At 45.3% G+C, this 17422-nt stretch overlaps 11 non-coding genes across 11 annotated transcripts; all 11 read right to left on the reverse strand.

Moving 5' to 3' along the window:
- Window positions 1-50: 50 nt before the first annotated feature.
- Trnar-ucg (transfer RNA arginine (anticodon UCG)) lies at window positions 51-123 on the reverse strand. The gene has a single exon. It is a non-coding gene; the product is annotated as a tRNA-Arg (tRNA).
- A 1404-nt stretch (window positions 124-1527) lies between these two features.
- Trnar-ucg (transfer RNA arginine (anticodon UCG)) lies at window positions 1528-1600 on the reverse strand. The gene has a single exon. It is a non-coding gene; the product is annotated as a tRNA-Arg (tRNA).
- A 1423-nt stretch (window positions 1601-3023) lies between these two features.
- Trnar-ucg (transfer RNA arginine (anticodon UCG)) lies at window positions 3024-3096 on the reverse strand. The gene has a single exon. It is a non-coding gene; the product is annotated as a tRNA-Arg (tRNA).
- Window positions 3097-4535: 1439 nt separating this feature from the next.
- Trnar-ucg (transfer RNA arginine (anticodon UCG)) lies at window positions 4536-4608 on the reverse strand. The gene has a single exon. It is a non-coding gene; the product is annotated as a tRNA-Arg (tRNA).
- Window positions 4609-5513: 905 nt separating this feature from the next.
- On the reverse strand, window positions 5514-5586 carry Trnak-cuu (transfer RNA lysine (anticodon CUU)). The gene has a single exon. It is a non-coding gene; the product is annotated as a tRNA-Lys (tRNA).
- A 452-nt stretch (window positions 5587-6038) lies between these two features.
- Trnar-ucg (transfer RNA arginine (anticodon UCG)) lies at window positions 6039-6111 on the reverse strand. Its single transcript has one exon. It is a non-coding gene; the product is annotated as a tRNA-Arg (tRNA).
- Window positions 6112-7532: 1421 nt separating this feature from the next.
- Trnar-ucg (transfer RNA arginine (anticodon UCG)) lies at window positions 7533-7605 on the reverse strand. The gene has a single exon. It is a non-coding gene; the product is annotated as a tRNA-Arg (tRNA).
- A 1428-nt stretch (window positions 7606-9033) lies between these two features.
- Trnar-ucg (transfer RNA arginine (anticodon UCG)) lies at window positions 9034-9106 on the reverse strand. Its single transcript has one exon. It is a non-coding gene; the product is annotated as a tRNA-Arg (tRNA).
- Window positions 9107-10548: 1442 nt separating this feature from the next.
- Trnar-ucg (transfer RNA arginine (anticodon UCG)) lies at window positions 10549-10621 on the reverse strand. Its single transcript has one exon. It is a non-coding gene; the product is annotated as a tRNA-Arg (tRNA).
- Window positions 10622-11131: 510 nt separating this feature from the next.
- Window positions 11132-11203, reverse strand: Trnat-agu (transfer RNA threonine (anticodon AGU)). Its single transcript has one exon. It is a non-coding gene; the product is annotated as a tRNA-Thr (tRNA).
- Window positions 11204-11541: 338 nt separating this feature from the next.
- Window positions 11542-11614, reverse strand: Trnak-cuu (transfer RNA lysine (anticodon CUU)). The gene has a single exon. It is a non-coding gene; the product is annotated as a tRNA-Lys (tRNA).
- Window positions 11615-17422: the final 5808 nt, after the last annotated feature.

The following is a 17422-nucleotide window of genomic DNA, read 5'->3' on the forward strand; positions in this document are numbered from 1 at the left end:
ACAATTGCTACATTAAAACGGTATGTTTGTTTCTCAGAACTGGAAAAACAGGACCGTGACAGGATTCGAACCTGCAATCTTCGGATCCGAAGTCCGACGCCTTATCCATTAAGCCACACGGACACTGACGACCAAGTATAACTTATATACGATTCATCTCGAAACGCTCACACCCCCTGAGGAATTGTGTTTTCGTTCCACACAGCCGCTGCCCCTTACTCTTTCCCACCCATTCGTTACATTCAACCTCTTACGAGACCGACCAAACATAGACAGGAAAACAAGACCACACACTTTGCGCAATCGGAATCGATGGCAGGGTGTCCCTCGCCGCATTTGCTACGATGGCCATTTGCTACTTCTGCAGAAGCGGCGGCGACGACGACGACGACGACGACGACGACGACCGCGAGAGGCTCAGCGATTTGTGAGAAATACATCTATAAAATGTAATTCAGAATGCCTCGTCCCACCTTATGCCGTACCGCTTTGGCAAATGCTTTATCAGCGCCATTCGCCTTAATCACATCTGAGAGTAATTCTTAATAAAACGCCTCTCGCTAATTGTTCGCCATCACAGATACTGTTTGCTATACGGCCATGACGCGCAACTGATTTCCAAAATTCGTCTTCCTCCTGTAAGGATGGAACTCACGACTCCTGGTTTACTAGACCAGTGCTCTACCACTGAGCTAAAGAGGCGCGGCCTAGCGGAACTTTTGCGTACTTCGCCGCACGGTCGTCTGAATCATCAGACTTCAGCTGACAACACTTCATATTTTTGACTAATATTAGCAGCTATGGCGACCCATTACTGCTTGGCTACACATCTGACACGTAGCCGATGTTCTCTCCAAACAAAACCACCTGCACTTCAGAACATGACTTTCACCTTCAAATACAGTTTTCTTGCGACTGATTGAGACGTAGGCAAATTTTAAAGTTGCTATTTCCATTACATCACGTTAATCAGAAAATCGGTAATTTACATCTGCAGCGGAGAAAAATTCCGATCCGCCCAGGGTAGGGCTCGAACCCACGACCCTTTGATTAAGAGTCTCATGCTCTACCGACTGAGCTAGCCGTGCTGACTCGTTGGGTACCTGCTGGGTAGCAGATCACACAGTACTCGTTTGGGTTGGTTGGTCCCATACAGAATCTCTCCATGCTGCCTAATGTTTTCCTAACGTCACACTCGTCACGTACTTCACTTTTATTTCATAATCATTTCTGAGAGGTAAAGGAATTTGCATGACAATCTGCAGAGCTAGCGGCGTCAAAATTAACACACATACTTGACGTACGAGTTACTTTCCGACGTTATTTTAGATGTGCAAGTGCCAGTCAAACCTCGCGGTGAGGGCACTCTGCCGACCATTTCGCTAGTTAACACCGGTCTTCTTGTGTGTGTTTCAAGCTCAAGACCATCTCCAAGCACAAAATGGTCAACAGCAACATTCAGATGGTTTTGTACTGCACAATTGCTACATCAAAACGGTATGTTTGTTTCTCAGAACTGGAAAAACAGGACCGTGACAGGATTCGAACCTGCAATCTTCGGATCCGAAGTCCGACGCCTTATCCATTAGGCCACACGGTCACTGACGACCAAGTATAACTTATATACGATTCATCTCGAAACGCAAACACCCCCTGAGGAATTGTGTTTTCGTTCCACACAGCCGCAGCCCCTTACTCTTTCCCACCCATTCGTTACATTCAACCTCTTACGAGACCGACCAAACATAGACAGGAAAACAAGACCACACACTTTGCGCAATCGGAATCGATGGCAGGGTGTCCCTCGCCGCATTTGCTACGATGGCCATTTGCTAATTCTGCAGAAGCGGCGACGACGACGACGACGACGACGACGACGACGACGACCGCGAGAGGCTCAGAGATTTGTGAGAAATACATCTATAAAATGTAATTCAGAATGCCTCGTCCCACCTTATGCCGTACCGCTTTGGCAAATGCTTTATCAGCGCCATTCGCCTTAATCACATCTGAGAGTAATTCATAATAAAACGCCTCTCGCTAATTGTTCGCCATCACAGATACTGTTTGCTATACGGCCATGACGCGCAACTGATTTCCAAAATTCGTCTTCCTCCTGTAAGGATGGAACTCACGACTCCTGGTTTACTAGACTAAAGAGGCGCGGCCTAGCGGAACTTTTGCGTACTTCGCCGCACGGTCGTCTGAATCATCAGACTTCAGCTGACAACACTTCATATTTTTCACTAATATTAGCAGCTATGGCGACCCATTACTGCTTGGCTACACATCTGACACGTAGCCGATGTTCTCTCCAAACAAAACCACCTGCACTTCAGAACATGACTTTCACATGTCTACAAAATCACCTTCACCTTCAAATACAGTTTTCTTGCGACTGATTGAGACGTAGGGAAATTTTAAAGTTGCTATTTCCATTACATCACGTTAATCAGAAAATCGGTAATTTATATCTGCAGCGGAGAAAAATTCCGTTCCGCCCAGGGTAGGGCTCGAACCCACGACCCTATGATTAAGAGTCTCATGCTCTACCGACTGAGCTAGCCGTGCTGCCTCGTTGGGTACGTGCTGGGTAGCAGATCACACAGTACTCGTTTGGGTTGGTTGGTCCCATACAGAATCTCTCCATGCTGCCTAATGTTTTCCTAACGTCACACTCGTCACGTACTTCACTTTTATTTCATAATCATTTCTGAGAGGTAAAGGAATTGCATGACAATCTGCAGAGCTAGCGGCGTCAAAATTAACACACATACTTGACGTGACTCAAAAGCCGAACGAGTTACTTTCCGACGTTGTTTTAGATGTGCAAGTGCCAGTCAAACCTCGCGGTGAGGGCACTCTGCCGACCATTTCGCTAGTTAACACCGGTCTTCTTGTGTGTGTTTCAAGCTCAAGACCATCTCCAAGCACAAAATGGTCAACAGCAACATTCAGATGGTTTTGTACTGCACAATTGCTACATTAAAACGGTATGTTTGTTTCTCAGAACTGGAAAAACAGGACCGTGACAGGATTCGAACCTGCAATCTTCGGATCCGAAGTCCGACGCCTTATCCATTAGGCCACACGGTCACTGACGACCAAGTATAACTTATATACGATTCATCTCGAAACGCTCACACCCCCTGAGGAATTGTGTTTTCGTTCCACACAGCCGCTGCCCCTTACTCTTTCCCACCCATTCGTTACATTCAACCTCTTACGAGACCGACCAAACATAGACAGGAAAACAAGACCACACACTTTGCGCAATCGGAATCGATGGCAGGGTGTCCCTCGCCGCATTTGCTACGATGGCCATTTGCTAATTCTGCAGAAGCGGCGGCGGCGACGACGACGACGACGACGACGACGACCGCGAGAGGCTCAGAGATTTGTGAGAAATACATCTATAAAATGTAATTCAGAATGCCTCGTCCCACCTTATGCCGTACCGCTTTGGCAAATGCTTTATCAGCGCCATTCGCCTTAATCACATCTGAGAGTAATTCTTAATAAAACGCCTCTCGCTAATTGTTCGCCATCACAGATACTGTTTGCTATACGGCCATGACGCGCAACTGATTTCCAAAATTCGTCTTCCTCCTGTAAGGATGGAACTCACGACTCCTGGTTTACTAGACCAGTGCTCTACCACTGAGCTAAAGAGGCGCGGCCTAGCGGAACTTTTGCGTACTTCGCCGCACGGTCGTCTGAATTATCAGACTTCAGCTGACAACACTTCATATTTTTCACTAATATTAGCAGCTATGGCGACCCGTTACTGCTTGGCTACACATCTGACACGTAGCCGATGTTCTCTCCAAACAAAACCACCTGCACTTCAGAACATGACTTTCACATGTCTAAAAAATCACCTTCACCTTCAAATACAGTTTTCTTGCGACTGATTGAGACGTAGGCAAATTTTAAAGTTGCTATTTCCATTACATCACGTTAATCAGAAAATCGGTAATTTACATCTGCAGCGGAGAAAAATTCCGTTCCGCCCAGGGTAGGGCTCGAACCCACGACCCTATGATTAAGAGTCTCATGCTCTACCCACTGAGCTAGCCGTGCTGCCTCGTTGGGTACGTGCTGGGTAGCAGATCACACAGTACTCGTTTGGGTTGGTTGGTCCCATACAGAATCTCTCCATGCTGCCTAATGTTTTCCTAACGTCACACTCGTCACGTACTTCACTTTTATTTCATAATCATTTCTGAGAGGTAAAGGAATTGCATGACAATCTGCAGAGCTAGCGGCGTCAAAATTAACACACATACTTGACGTGACTCAAAAGCCGAACGGGTTACTTTCCGACGTTGTTTTAGATGTGCAAGTGCCAGTCAAACCTCGCGGTGAGGGCACTCTGCCGACCATTTCGCTAGTTAACACCGGTCTTCTTGTGTGTGTTTCAAGCTCAAGACCATCTCCAAGCACAAAATGGTCAACAGCAACATTCAGACGGTTTCGTACTGCACAATTGCTACATTAAAACGGTATGTTTGTTTCTCAGAACTGGAAAAACACGACCGTGACAGGATTCGAACCTGCAAACTTCGGATCCGAAGTCCGACGCCTTATCCATTAGGCCACACGGTCACTGACGACCAAGTATAACTTATATACGATTCATCTCGAAACGCTCACACCCCCTGAGGAATTGTGTTTTCGTTCCACACAGCCGCTGCCCCTTACTCTTTCCCACCCATTCGTTACATTCAACCTCTTACGAGACCGACCAAACATAGACAGGAAAACAAGACCACACACTTTGCGCAATCGGAATCGATGGCAGGGTGTCCCTCGCCGCATTTGCTACGATGGCCATTTGCTAATTCTGCAGAAGCGGCGGCGGCGACGACGACGACGACGACCGCGAGAGGCTCAGAGATTTGTGAGAAATACATCTATAAAATGTAATTCAGAATGCCTCGTCCCACCTTATGCCGTACCGCTTTGGCAAATGCTTTATCAGCGCCATTCAGCTTAATCACATCTGAGAGTAATTCTTAATAAAACGCCTCTCGCTAATTGTTCGCCATCACAGATACTGTTTGCTATACGGCCATGACGCGCAACTGATTTCCAAAATTCGTCTTCCTCCTGTAAGGATGGAACTCACGACTCCTGGTTTACTAGACCAGTGCTCTACCACTGAGCTAAAGAGGCGCGGCCTAGCGGAACTTTTGCGTACTTCGCCGCACGGTCGTCTGAATCATCAGACTTCAGCTGACAACACTTCATATTTTTCACTAATATTAGCAGCTATGGCGACCCATTACTGCTTGGCTACACATCTGACACGTAGCCGATGTTCTCTCCAAACAAAACCACCTGCACTTCAGAACATGACTTTCACATGTCTACAAAATCACCTTCACCTTCAAATACAGTTTTCTTGAGACTGATTGAGACGTAGGCAAATTTTAAAGTTGCTATTTCCATTACATCACGTTAATCAGAAAATCGGTAATTTACATCTGCAGCGGAGAAAAATTCCGTTCCGCCCAGGGTGGGGCTCGAACCCACGACCCTATGATTAAGAGTCTCATGCTCTACCGACTGAGCTAGCCGTGCTGCCTCGTTGGGTACCTGCTGGGTAGCAGATCACACAGTACTCGTTTGGGTTGGTTGGTCCCATACAGAATCTCTCCATGCTGCCTAATGTTTTCCTAACGTCACACTCGTCACGTACTTCACTTTTATTTCATAATCATTTCTGAGAGGTAAAGGAATTGCATGACAATCTGCAGAGCTAGCGGCGTCAAAATTAACACACATACTTGACGTGACTCAAAAGCCGAACGGGTTACTTTCCGACGTTGTTTTAGATGTGCAAGTGCCAGTCAAACCTCGCGGTGAGGGCACTCTGCCGACCATTTCGCTAGTTAACACCGGTCTTCTTGTGTGTGTTTCAAGCTCAAGACCATCTCCAAGCACAAAATGGTCAACAGCAACATTCAGACGGTTTTGTACTGCACAATTGCTACATTAAAACGGTATGTTTGTTTCTCAGAACTGGAAAAACACGACCGTGACAGGATTCGAACCTGCAATCTTCGGATCCGAAGTCCGACGCCTTATCCATTAGGCCACACGGTCACTGACGACCAAGTATAACTTATATACGATTCATCTCGAAACGCTCACACCCCCTGAGGAATTGTGTTTTCGTTCCACACAGCCGCTGCCCCTTACTCTTTCCCACCCATTCGTTACATTCAACCTCTTACCAGACCGACCAAACATAGACAGGAAAACAAGACCACACACTTTGCGCAATCGGAATCGATGGCAGGGTGTCCCTCGCCGCATTTGCTACGATGGCCATTTGCTAATTCTGCAGAAGCGGCGGCGGCGGCGACGACCGCGAGAGGCTCAGACATTTGTGAGAAATACATCTATAAAATGTAATTCAGAATGCCTCGTCCCACCTTATGCCGTACCGCTTTGGCAAATGCTTTATCAGCGCCATTCGCCTTAATCACATCTGAGAGTAATTCTTAATAAAACGCCTCTCGCTAATTGTTCGCCATCACAGATACTGTTTGCTATACGGCCATGACGCGCAAATGATTTCCAAAATTCGTCTTCCTCCTGTAAGGATGGAACTCACGACTCCTGGTTTACTAGACCAGTGCTCTACCACTGAGCTATAGAGGCGCGGCCTAGCGGAACTTTTGCGTACTTCGCCGCACGGTCGTCTGAATTATCAGACTTCAGCTGACAACACTTCATATTTTTGACTAATATTAGCAGCTATGGCGACCCATTACTGCTTGGCTACACATCTGACACGTAGCCGATGTTCTCTCCAAACAAAACCACCTGCACTTCAGAACATGACTTTCACATGTCTAAAAAATCACCTTCACCTTCAAATACAGTTTTCTTGCGACTGATTGAGACGTAGGGAAATTTTAAAGTTGCTATTTCCATTACATCACGTTAATCAGAAAATCGGTAATTTACATCTGCAGCGGAGAAAAATTCCGTTCCGCCCAGGGTAGGGCTCGAACCCACGACCCTATGATTAAGAGTCTCATGCTCTACCGACTGAGCTAGCCGTGCTGCCTCGTTGGGTACGTGCTGGGTAGCAGATCACACAGTACTCGTTTGGGTTGGTTGGTCCCATACAGAATCTCTCCATGCTGCCTAATGTTTTCCTAACGTCACACTCGTCACGTACTTCACTTTTATTTCATAATCATTTCTGAGAGGTAAAGGAATTGCATGACAATCTGCAGAGCTAGCGGCGTCAAAATTAACACACATACTTGACGTGACTCAAAAGCCGAACGAGTTACTTTCCGACGTTGTTTTAGATGTGCAAGTGCCAGTCAAACCTCGCGGTGAGGGCACTCTGCCGACCATTTCGCTAGTTAACACCGGTCTTCTTGTGTGTGTTTCAAGCTCAAGGCCATCTCCAAGCACAAAATGGTCAACAGCAACATTCAGACGGTTTTGTACTGCACAATTGCTACATTAAAACGGTATGTTTGTTTCTCAGAACTGGAAAAACACGACCGTGACAGGATTCGAACCTGCAATCTTCGGATCCGAAGTCCGACGCCTTATCCATTAGGCCACACGGTCACTGACGACCAAGTATAACTTATATACGATTCATCTCGAAACGCTCACACCCCCTGAGGAATTGTGTTTTCGTTCCACACAGCCGCTGCCCCTTACTCTTTCCCACCCATTCGTTACATTCAACCTCTTACGAGACCGACCAAACATAGACAGGAAAACAAGACCACACACTCTGCGCAATCGGAATCGATGGCAGGGTGTCCCTCGCCGCATTTGCTACGATGGCCATTTGCTAATTCTGCAGAAGCGGCGGCGGCGACGACGACGACGACCGCGAGAGGCTCAGAGATTTGTGAGAAATACATCTATAAAATGTAATTCAGAATGCCTCGTCCCACCTTATGCCGTACCGCTTTGGCAAATGCTTTATCAGCGCCATTCGCCTTAATCACATCTGAGAGTAATTCTTAATAAAACGCCTCTCGCTAATTGTTCGCCATCACAGATACTGTTTGCTATACGGCCATGACGCGCAACTGATTTCCAAAATTCGTCTTCCTCCTGTAAGGATGGAACTCACGACTCCTGGTTTACTAGACCAGTGCTCTACCACTGAGCTATAGAGGCGCGGCCTAGCGGAACTTTTGCGTACTTCGCCGCACGGTCGTCTGAATTATCAGACTTCAGCTGACAACACTTCATATTTTTGACTAATATTAGCAGCTATGGCGACCCATTACTGCTTGGATACACATCTGACACGTAGCCGATGTTCTCTCCAAACAAAACCACCTGCACTTCAGAACATGACTTTCACATGTCTACAAAATCACCTTCACCTTCAAATACAGATTTCTTGCGACTGATTGAGACGTAGGGAAATTTTAAAGTTGCTATTTCCATTACATCACGTTAATCAGAAAATCGGTAATTTACATCTGCAGCGGAGAAAAATTCCGTTCCGCCCAGCGAAGGGCTCGAACCCACGACCCTATGATTAAGAGTCTCATGCTCTACCGACTGAGCTAGCCGTGCTGCCTCGTTGGGTACCTGCTGGGTAGCAGATCACACAGTACTCGTTTGGGTTGGTTGGTCCCATACAGAATCTCTCCATGCTGCCTAATGTTTTCCTAACGTCACACTCGTCACGTACTTCACTTTTATTTCATAATCATTTCTGAGAGGTAAAGGAATTTGCATGACAATCTGCAGAGCTAGCGGCGTCAAAATTAACACACATACTTGACGTGACTCAAAAGCCGAACGAGTTACTTTCCGACGTTGTTTTAGATGTGCAAGTGCCAGTCAAACCTCGCGGTGAGGGCACTCTGCCGACCATTTCGCTAGTTAACACCGGTCTTCTTGTGTGTGTTTCAAGCTCAAGACCATCTCCAAGCACAAAATGGTCAACAGCAACATTCAGACGGTTTTGTACTGCACAATTGCTACATTAAAACGGTATGTTTGTTTCTCAGAACTGGAAAAACAGGACCGTGACAGGATTCGAACCTGCAATCTTCGGATCCGAAGTCCGACGCCTTATCCATTAGGCCACACGGTCACTGACGACCAAGTATAACTTATATACGATTCATCTCGAAACGCTCACACCCCCTGAGGAATTGTGTTTTCGTTCCACACAGCCGCTGCCCCTTACTCTTTCCCACCCATTCGTTACATTCAACCTCTTACGAGACCCACCAAACATAGACAGGAAAACAAGACCACACACTTTGCGCAATCGGAATCGATGGCAGGGTGTCCCTCGCCGCATTTGCTACGATGGCCATTTGCTAATTCTGCAGAAGCGGCGGCGGCGGCGACGACGACGACGACGATGACGACGACCGCGAGAGGCTCAGACATTTGTGAGAAATACATCTATAAAATGTAATTCAGAATGCCTCGTCCCACCTTATGCCGTACCGCTTTGGCAAATGCTTTATCAGCGCCATTCGCCTTAATCACATCTGAGAGTAATTCTTAATAAAACGCCTCTCGCTAATTGTTCGCCATCACAGATACTGTTTGCTATACGGCCATGACGCGCAACTGATTTCCAAAATTCGTCTTCCTCCTGTAAGGATGGAACTCACGACTCCTGGTTTACTAGACCAGTGCTCTACCACTGAGCTATAGAGGCGCGGCCTAGCGGAACTTTTGCGTACTTCGCCGCACGGTCGTCTGAATTATCAGACTTCAGCTGACAACACTTCATATTTTTGACTAATATTAGCAGCTATGGCGACCCATTACTGCTTGGCTACACATCTGACACGTAGCCGATGTTCTCTCCAAACAAAACCACCTGCACTTCAGAACATGACTTTCACATGTCTACAAAATCACCTTCACCTTCAAATACAGTTTTCTTGCGACTGATTGAGACGTAGGCAAATTTTAAAGTTGCTATTTCCATTACATCACGTTAATCAGAAAATCGGTAATTTACATCTGCAGCGGAGAAAAATTCCGTTCCGCCCAGCGAAGGGCTCGAACCCACGACCCTATGATTAAGAGTCTCATGCTCTACCGACTGAGCTAGCCGTGCTGCCTCGTTGGGTACCTGCTGGGTAGCAGATCACACAGTACTCGTTTGGGTTGGTTGGTCCCATACAGAATCTCTCCATGCTGCCTAATGTTTTCCTAACGTCACACTCGTCACGTACTTCACTTTTATTTCATAATCATTTCTGAGAGGTAAAGGAATTGCATGACAATCTGCAGAGCTAGCGGCGTCAAAATTAACACACATACTTGACGTGACTCAAAAGCCGAACGAGTTACTTTCCGACGTTGTTTTAGATGTGCAAGTGCCAGTCAAACCTCGCGGTGAGGGCACTCTGCCGACCATTTCGCTAGTTAACACCGGTCTTCTTGTGTGTGTTTCAAGCTCAAGACCATCTCCAAGCACAAAATGGTCAACAGCAACATTCAGACGGTTTTGTACTGCACAATTGCTACATTAAAACGGTATGTTTGTTTCTCAGAACTCAAAAAACAGGACCGTGACAGGATTCGAACCTGCAATCTTCGGATCCGAAGTCCGACGCCTTATCCATTAGGCCACACGGTCACTGACGACCAAGTATAACTTATATACGATTCATCTCGAAACGCTCACACCCCCTGAGGAATTGTGTTTTCGTTCCACACAGCCGCTGCCCCTTACTCTTTCCCACCCATTCGTTACATTCAACCTCTTACGAGACCGACCAAACATAGACAGGAAAACAAGACCACACACTTTGCGCAATCGGAATCGATGGCAGGGTGTCTCTCGCCGCATTTGCTACGATGGCCATTTGCTAATTCTGCAGAAGCGGCGGCGGCGACGACGACGACGACGACGACGACGACGACCGCGAGAGGCTCAGCGATTTGTGAGAAATACATCTATAAAATGTAATTCACACTGCCTCGTCCCACCTTATGCCGTACCGCTTTGGCAAATGCTTTATCAGCGCCATTCGCCTTAATCACATCTGAGAGTAATTCTTAATAAAACTCCTCACGCTAATTGTTCGCCATCACAGATACTGTTTGCTATATGGCCATGACGCGCAACTGATTTCCAAAATTCGTCTTCCTCCTGTGAGGATGGAACTCACGACTCCTGGTTTACTAGACCAGTGCTCTACCACTGAGCTAAAGAGGCGCGGCCTAGCGGAACTTTTGCGTACTTCGTCCGTACGGTCGTCTGAATCTTCAGACTTCAGCTGACAACACTTCATATTTTTGACTAATATTAGCAGCTATGGCGACCCATTACTGCTTGGATACACATCTGACACGTAGCCGATGTTCTCTCCAAACAAAATCACCTGCACTTCAGAACATGACTTTCACACATGTCTACAAAATCACCTTCACCTTCAGATACAGTTTTCTTGCGACTGATTGAGACGTAGGCAAATTTTAAAGTTGCTATTTCCATTACATCACGTTAATCAGAAAATCGGTAATATACATCTGCAGTGGAAAAAAATTCCGTTCCGCCCAGCGAAGGGCTCGAACCCACGACCCTGTGATTAAGAGTCTCATGCTCTACCGACTGAGCTAGCCGTGCTGCCTCGTTGGGTACCTGCTGGGTAGCAGATCACACAGTACTCGTTTGGGTTGGTTGGTCCCATACAGAATCTCTCCATGCTGCCTAATGTTTTCCTAACGTCACACTCGTCACGTACTTCACTTTTATTTCATAATCATTTCTGAGAGGTAAAGGAATTGCATGACAATCTGCAGAGCTAGCGGCGTCAAAATTAACACACATACTTGACGTGACTCAAAAGCCGAACGAGTTACTTTCCGACGTTGTTTTAGATGTGCAAGTGCCAGTCAAACCTCGCGGTGAGGGCACTCTGCCGACCATTTCGCTAGTTAACACCGGTCTTCTTGTGTGTGTTTCAAGCTCAAGACCATCTCCAAGCACAAAATGGTCAACAGCAACATTCAGACGGTTTTGTACTGCACAATTGCTACATTAAAACGGTATGTTTGTTTCTCAGAACTGGAAAAACAGGACCGTGACAGGATTCGAACCTGCCATCTTCGGATCTGAAGTCCGACGCCTTATCCAATTTTTTTTTTTTTAACTACTTTTTTTTTTTTTTTTTTTTTTTTCAAAAGATGCTTCATTTGAAACAAAAATTTTATGTCATGCCGAGGCAATAGAGATTGAAGGTTATAGCTTTAGTGCTTTTTTTTTTTTTTTTTTTTTTTTTTTTTTTCTCATCCACTGCTTCTCGGCAACCTAGCATACTTCTTTGTAATATATAATAAAGTTGGAGGAAGTAGTGGACCCTGAACCTGTATATTATTTTTTTTTAATTTCTGTTTAGTTTTTTTATTGTTATTATTATTATTTTTGTTTGTTTGTTATTTTTTTTATTGTAAAAGAAAAATCTTCATGGAATGTGAAGAAGGAATTTTATGTTAAGGCACTAATTCCATAGCCTCCTTTCCTTCTTGAGATTAATAATAATAATAAAAAAGTATGTTCCCTTCCATGGAAACAAATGAGACTTCCTTCTCAGTCATAAAATGAATGTATAAGAAAACAATTTATCTTTAACCCTGCGATACTGGCTTTCGGCTTCGGCTTCTTCTGTGCAATAAACAAAATAGCCTTCTTTGCCAGCAGAAGATAAGTGATTGTAATATGAAACTGTAAAAGTGTACTTCTCCCCAATTGTTTTTGTTTAAGCGTCGTTTCGCTTAAATAAACGATTTTTGTTTATCTCGTTGGCTTGTCAACCAATGCCCAGTCGCTCGAATACAATTTTAAGCATATTGCCGTAGTTTTTCTTGTGGTCTTTATATTTCAGGGCGTTATAAAAAGCACACTTCAAGTACATGTAAAAATCAGTGGAATTGTCATTTCCCAGGTGATTAATTACGTAATTCACATAGTGTCCCATTAACCAATGGACCGAGTTGTTTTTTGCTGCTGGAAAATAGCAAGTCTGAGGCCTGAGGAATGTAACAGGGGGAAAATTTTCCACCGAAGATCTCGTAAGAAAAGCCAGTTGTTCCCTAATCCAATTACAGATTTGTAGATTGCCACCGCACGTGAATCTGTGCACTAACGTGTCGATCAATTTACATTTGAGACATAGGTTCGTGTCGCTAACGCCGATTGCATGTAACCTTTCATTGGTGCTTACGGTCTCATTCACTGTTTTATACCACGCTGACTTGACGTCCGATGGTAGACCACGCATATTAATATTTTTCCATATGGCGTCCCAATCAGTGTGTGGGTATTTACTTTCCAATTTGTTTCTCCCCTCCATTTTCTTTCGATGGGACAGAATATAGCGGGCCGTGATCCGTCGTGAGTTGATGATGACACCGCCGAGATAGCTGAATTCCACAAAATATACACGAACGTACTGGAGCCGGTTATTTATTTTTTGCACATTCACCGGCGCCTGTAAACTGGCAGGCCTGACAACTTCAAATAATTTAGTTGTAATGCTATCAGCGTGGTCGCTAAGGATAGTGGCGGTCCTTTTTATAAAAAGCGCAGACGCCTTATTTCTGATGTCAACTAACCCCAAACCTCCATTCCTGGGATCTAAGGTCGCAGTTTTTGCGTCGACTCTGAATATATCCCCTCTCCAAAGATAGCTGGCAATGGTAGACATTATCTTTTTTCCAATCATTTTCGGTAGTGGGAAGATCTGTGCTATAAAGTAACTCCTGGAGAGAATGCAGTGGTTAATGAAAATCACCCTCTGAACTTGGTTCAAGTTACGGTGGAGGTTTTCTCTTGTTGTTCCAAGAAGTTGTCCCGACGTATTTCTCCAATTGATAGCTGCCATTTTTAACGGACAAGGTGTCAGTGTTATTCCTAGTGCTTTGCATTGGGTGACCATTGTGGCCCAGGCTACGGTGGTATGTTGAAAACCCCGCAGGTTTAGGAGTTTGCTTTTGTTTGCGTTGACACCTGCTCCGGAGACTCTACAGTACTTTTTAATTAGCGTTTCCAATTTCAAAATGTCGTCGGGATTTCGCAGGACGACTCCGACATCATCGGCATAGGCGTTTATGACTGTTCGGTGACCAGATAATGTGATGCCAGTTAGAGTGGCATGAACACTGCGGAGGAAAGGTTCTAATGAAAGCACGAATAGGAACATGGAAAGGGGGCTTCCTTGAGGAACGCCGCGCCTGATCTGAATCTGCTTTGTCCTCTGGCAGTTAACTGATATACAAGCGCTGATGCCTGTTGCAACATTTCTGATCACACTTACGACTCGCTCATTAAAACCTATTTTGTTCAGTGTGGCACTAAGGAATCTATGATCCACACGATCAAATGCTTTCTGGAAGTCAATAAACATGATAGCACATTTTATGGTGGTCACAGCAGTGATTGCAATTATATCTCTATATTCAGCTATGCTTTTGAAAATGCTCTTGGTAGGCACACAGGACTGGTATGGACTTACTATCTTTTTGGCCAACTGTGAGAGTCTGTTGTTTAAAATTCTGCCGATGATTTTATAATCGGAGTTTAACAGGGAGATAGGACGAAAGTTGTTGAGGTTTCTTTTTGCAGCATTTTTTGGGATTAGTACTATTGTGCTCTCTTTAAAAACAGCAGGTAAATGCTTTCCCTGAAGCACCTCGTTCGTCATTCGGGTAAACATGTCACCAATCAGTGGCCAGTATCGTTTATAAAATTCAACAGGCAAACCATCCGGTCCCGGCGATTTCCTCAGAGGAGATTTGCAGATGATTCTGTGGATATCTTCGTTAGTACACTCAACGAGAAGGTCTTCGTTTTCCTCGTCCGAGACCTGTGGAGCTATGTAACTAAGGAACTCATCGAAGGACTCTTCACATACCGGGTTGGCAGTGTATAGGTCTTCGTAATATTTGTGCACTGCATTGACGATGTCTCTCTGAGTCGTGAGTGTCTCGCCAGTTTCAGACTGAAGTCCATCAATGAAGGTGCGTCTCCTGTTTCTTTCGTGCTTCAGTAGATGGTACAAGGAAGCATGTTCATCCTCCACGACTGTCTTAGCCTTGGATTTTAATTTCAGACCCTCCATCTGCTGTCTTTTAAGACTGAGCAATTTGGCCTTAGTTTGCTTGATATCTGCCAGACGGACGTTGGAAGTGTTTGCCTGCTCATATAAATTTCGCAGCATGGTATAATAAAATTCGATGGAATTTTTCAAGTCTTTCGATCGTTGTACACTATACTGGATGAGAACTTTTCTCAGTTTAGGCTTTGCCCTGTTGCACCACCAGTCTAGTACTGAGACGTGTCTATCTGCAGAGCGGAGGCACAATGCCCACGCTTCTGTCAAACTTTCTTCTAATCCGTCGTCCTGCATCAGTGACGTATTAAGGTGCCATGAACTTCTAAAACGGCGAGTGGGTTGCGCAGTAAGGTTGATGGAAGCTAGCACGGAGCTATGATCAGAAAAGTAAACTGGAATCGTCTCTGCTTTAATGAAGGAGCTAACTAGACTTTGCGATATGTAGAGTCTGTCGATCCTGCTACGTGAGTGAGGACCTAGGAATGTAAATGCCACAAAAGTGGGATACATTATTTGCCAAGCATCTTTAAGCTGTAAAACAGTGACGAAACGCTTCAGTTCACTGCAGTTATTAAAATTCGGAACCTGGTCTTTCTTATTTATCACACAATTATAATCACCGCCTATTATAAGATCTTTTGGGTTTTTCCGTAATAAATAAATGATTTCTTCTTTATAGAACTGTGCTCTTTCCATTCTATTGGATGTGCCAGAAGGGGCATACAGATTGATAAGGGTAGAACCAAAGACTTTTATACCTATCGCTCTGCCGGAGTCCAACCTCTCGATATCCGAGACAGGAATCCCCTCCCTGACTAAAATTGCTGTACCGACGTTGGTGTCAAGTGAGACATTTAAAATCGCCAAATATCCAGGCACTGTAAGATTAGTCAGCACTACTTCCTGTAGGAAAGCAATGTCCGTCCCTGACTCATATAAATAATCCTTGAGCGCTGTAACTTTAGTCACGGATGTAATCCTGTTAATATTGATAGTCGTAATTGTATATGCCTGGGACATTTAGTTTGCATAAAAAGTAAATAAGTGATTAAAAAGATAACAAAATGTTAATAAAAAAAAAGAAAAGAGATGTGCAGCTTCTAGAAGAGAGAAACGACTCCGCTTAAACAAACATCTAAAAGAATAGTCAGTATTTGAAGCTCGGTAAACACTTCATCTGGTTCCTCTGAAATATGACTAAGACAGTAGTACAATTAGAAATGAAACTGGTTCAACAAAATCCCCTTTTTTTTTTTCATCTTACAGCCTCATTTTGGTGCAGGATTCCGAACATCTCGGGTTTTAGTTTTACCGAGGGGCTTTGCATCACTAATGTCACTTGAAGGTGCCTCCTTAGGTCTTTCCGTGATGATTTCATACAAGACGTTCTTGGCCGTCGCTTCCTCTTGTGCTGGTTGATGTTTGCCTTGGTTACGGGAAGCTTTGAGAGTAGGTAGCGGTTTGAGTCGGCGTCTTCGGACATCTTGGTTCAACGCGCCGTCATTCGGATTGTCTATCTTTACCACCGTTGTGACCGAAGCTGCCTCAACAGCGTCCTTTTTACGAGTGCCATTTCCTTGTTCTTCCGTCACTAGCTCCAGAGCACTGACTGAGTCGGCGGTTTGTGGGTCTGTAAGTTCTTGAGTTGGGTTCCGCTCCGTCACCTCTTGTGCTTCGGAGTGCGCCTCTTCCGCCTCCGCGACAATCGTTACTGCGTCCCCTCCGTGGACCGTTTGTACCTGTTCAGCCGCCGACAGCGGCCGGGTTGCCTCAGCGGCTGTCGTCACGTCAATACATGTACTGTTTGTTTCCTCGAGCACATCCGCATTACACTGCTTCTGCTTGCGGGTGGAAGGCGAATTACGGGCGGACTCGCCGTCCGAGCCGTCATCGGTCGTTTCCAACGGTCGCTTCTTATTCTGGAGATCGCAACCGGGAACAGAAGGGTGTGATGTAATGACGCTCAGGGGAGGGAACTCCGTAGTAGTTATGGCGGGCACTGCAGAAGTACATGCACCACTGTCGTTAACCGAAAGAAGGGAAGTGCTATTTGGTAAGACATCGCTGAGGGTCAGTTTTTGACGCTGTGTTAGATTGTTCCGAAGAACAAAAACACGGCGCGGACAATCTTGTCGGAAATGACCTGTCTCATTGCAAATATTGCACGTGCGCTCCTGACCAGAATACACAACATGTGCTTTATGGCCTGCAACGGATATATGGGACGGAATGTTGGCTTTCACCTCCATTTCAACGGATCTAATGCCATTAAAACACTGTATCTTGTATAGCTTCGACCATCTTTCGTTATAGATAGATTT

This window comes from Schistocerca gregaria, chromosome 3, assembly GCF_023897955.1.
Source record: "Schistocerca gregaria isolate iqSchGreg1 chromosome 3, iqSchGreg1.2, whole genome shotgun sequence".
In the NCBI taxonomy this organism is placed as follows: domain Eukaryota; kingdom Metazoa; phylum Arthropoda; class Insecta; order Orthoptera; family Acrididae; genus Schistocerca; species Schistocerca gregaria.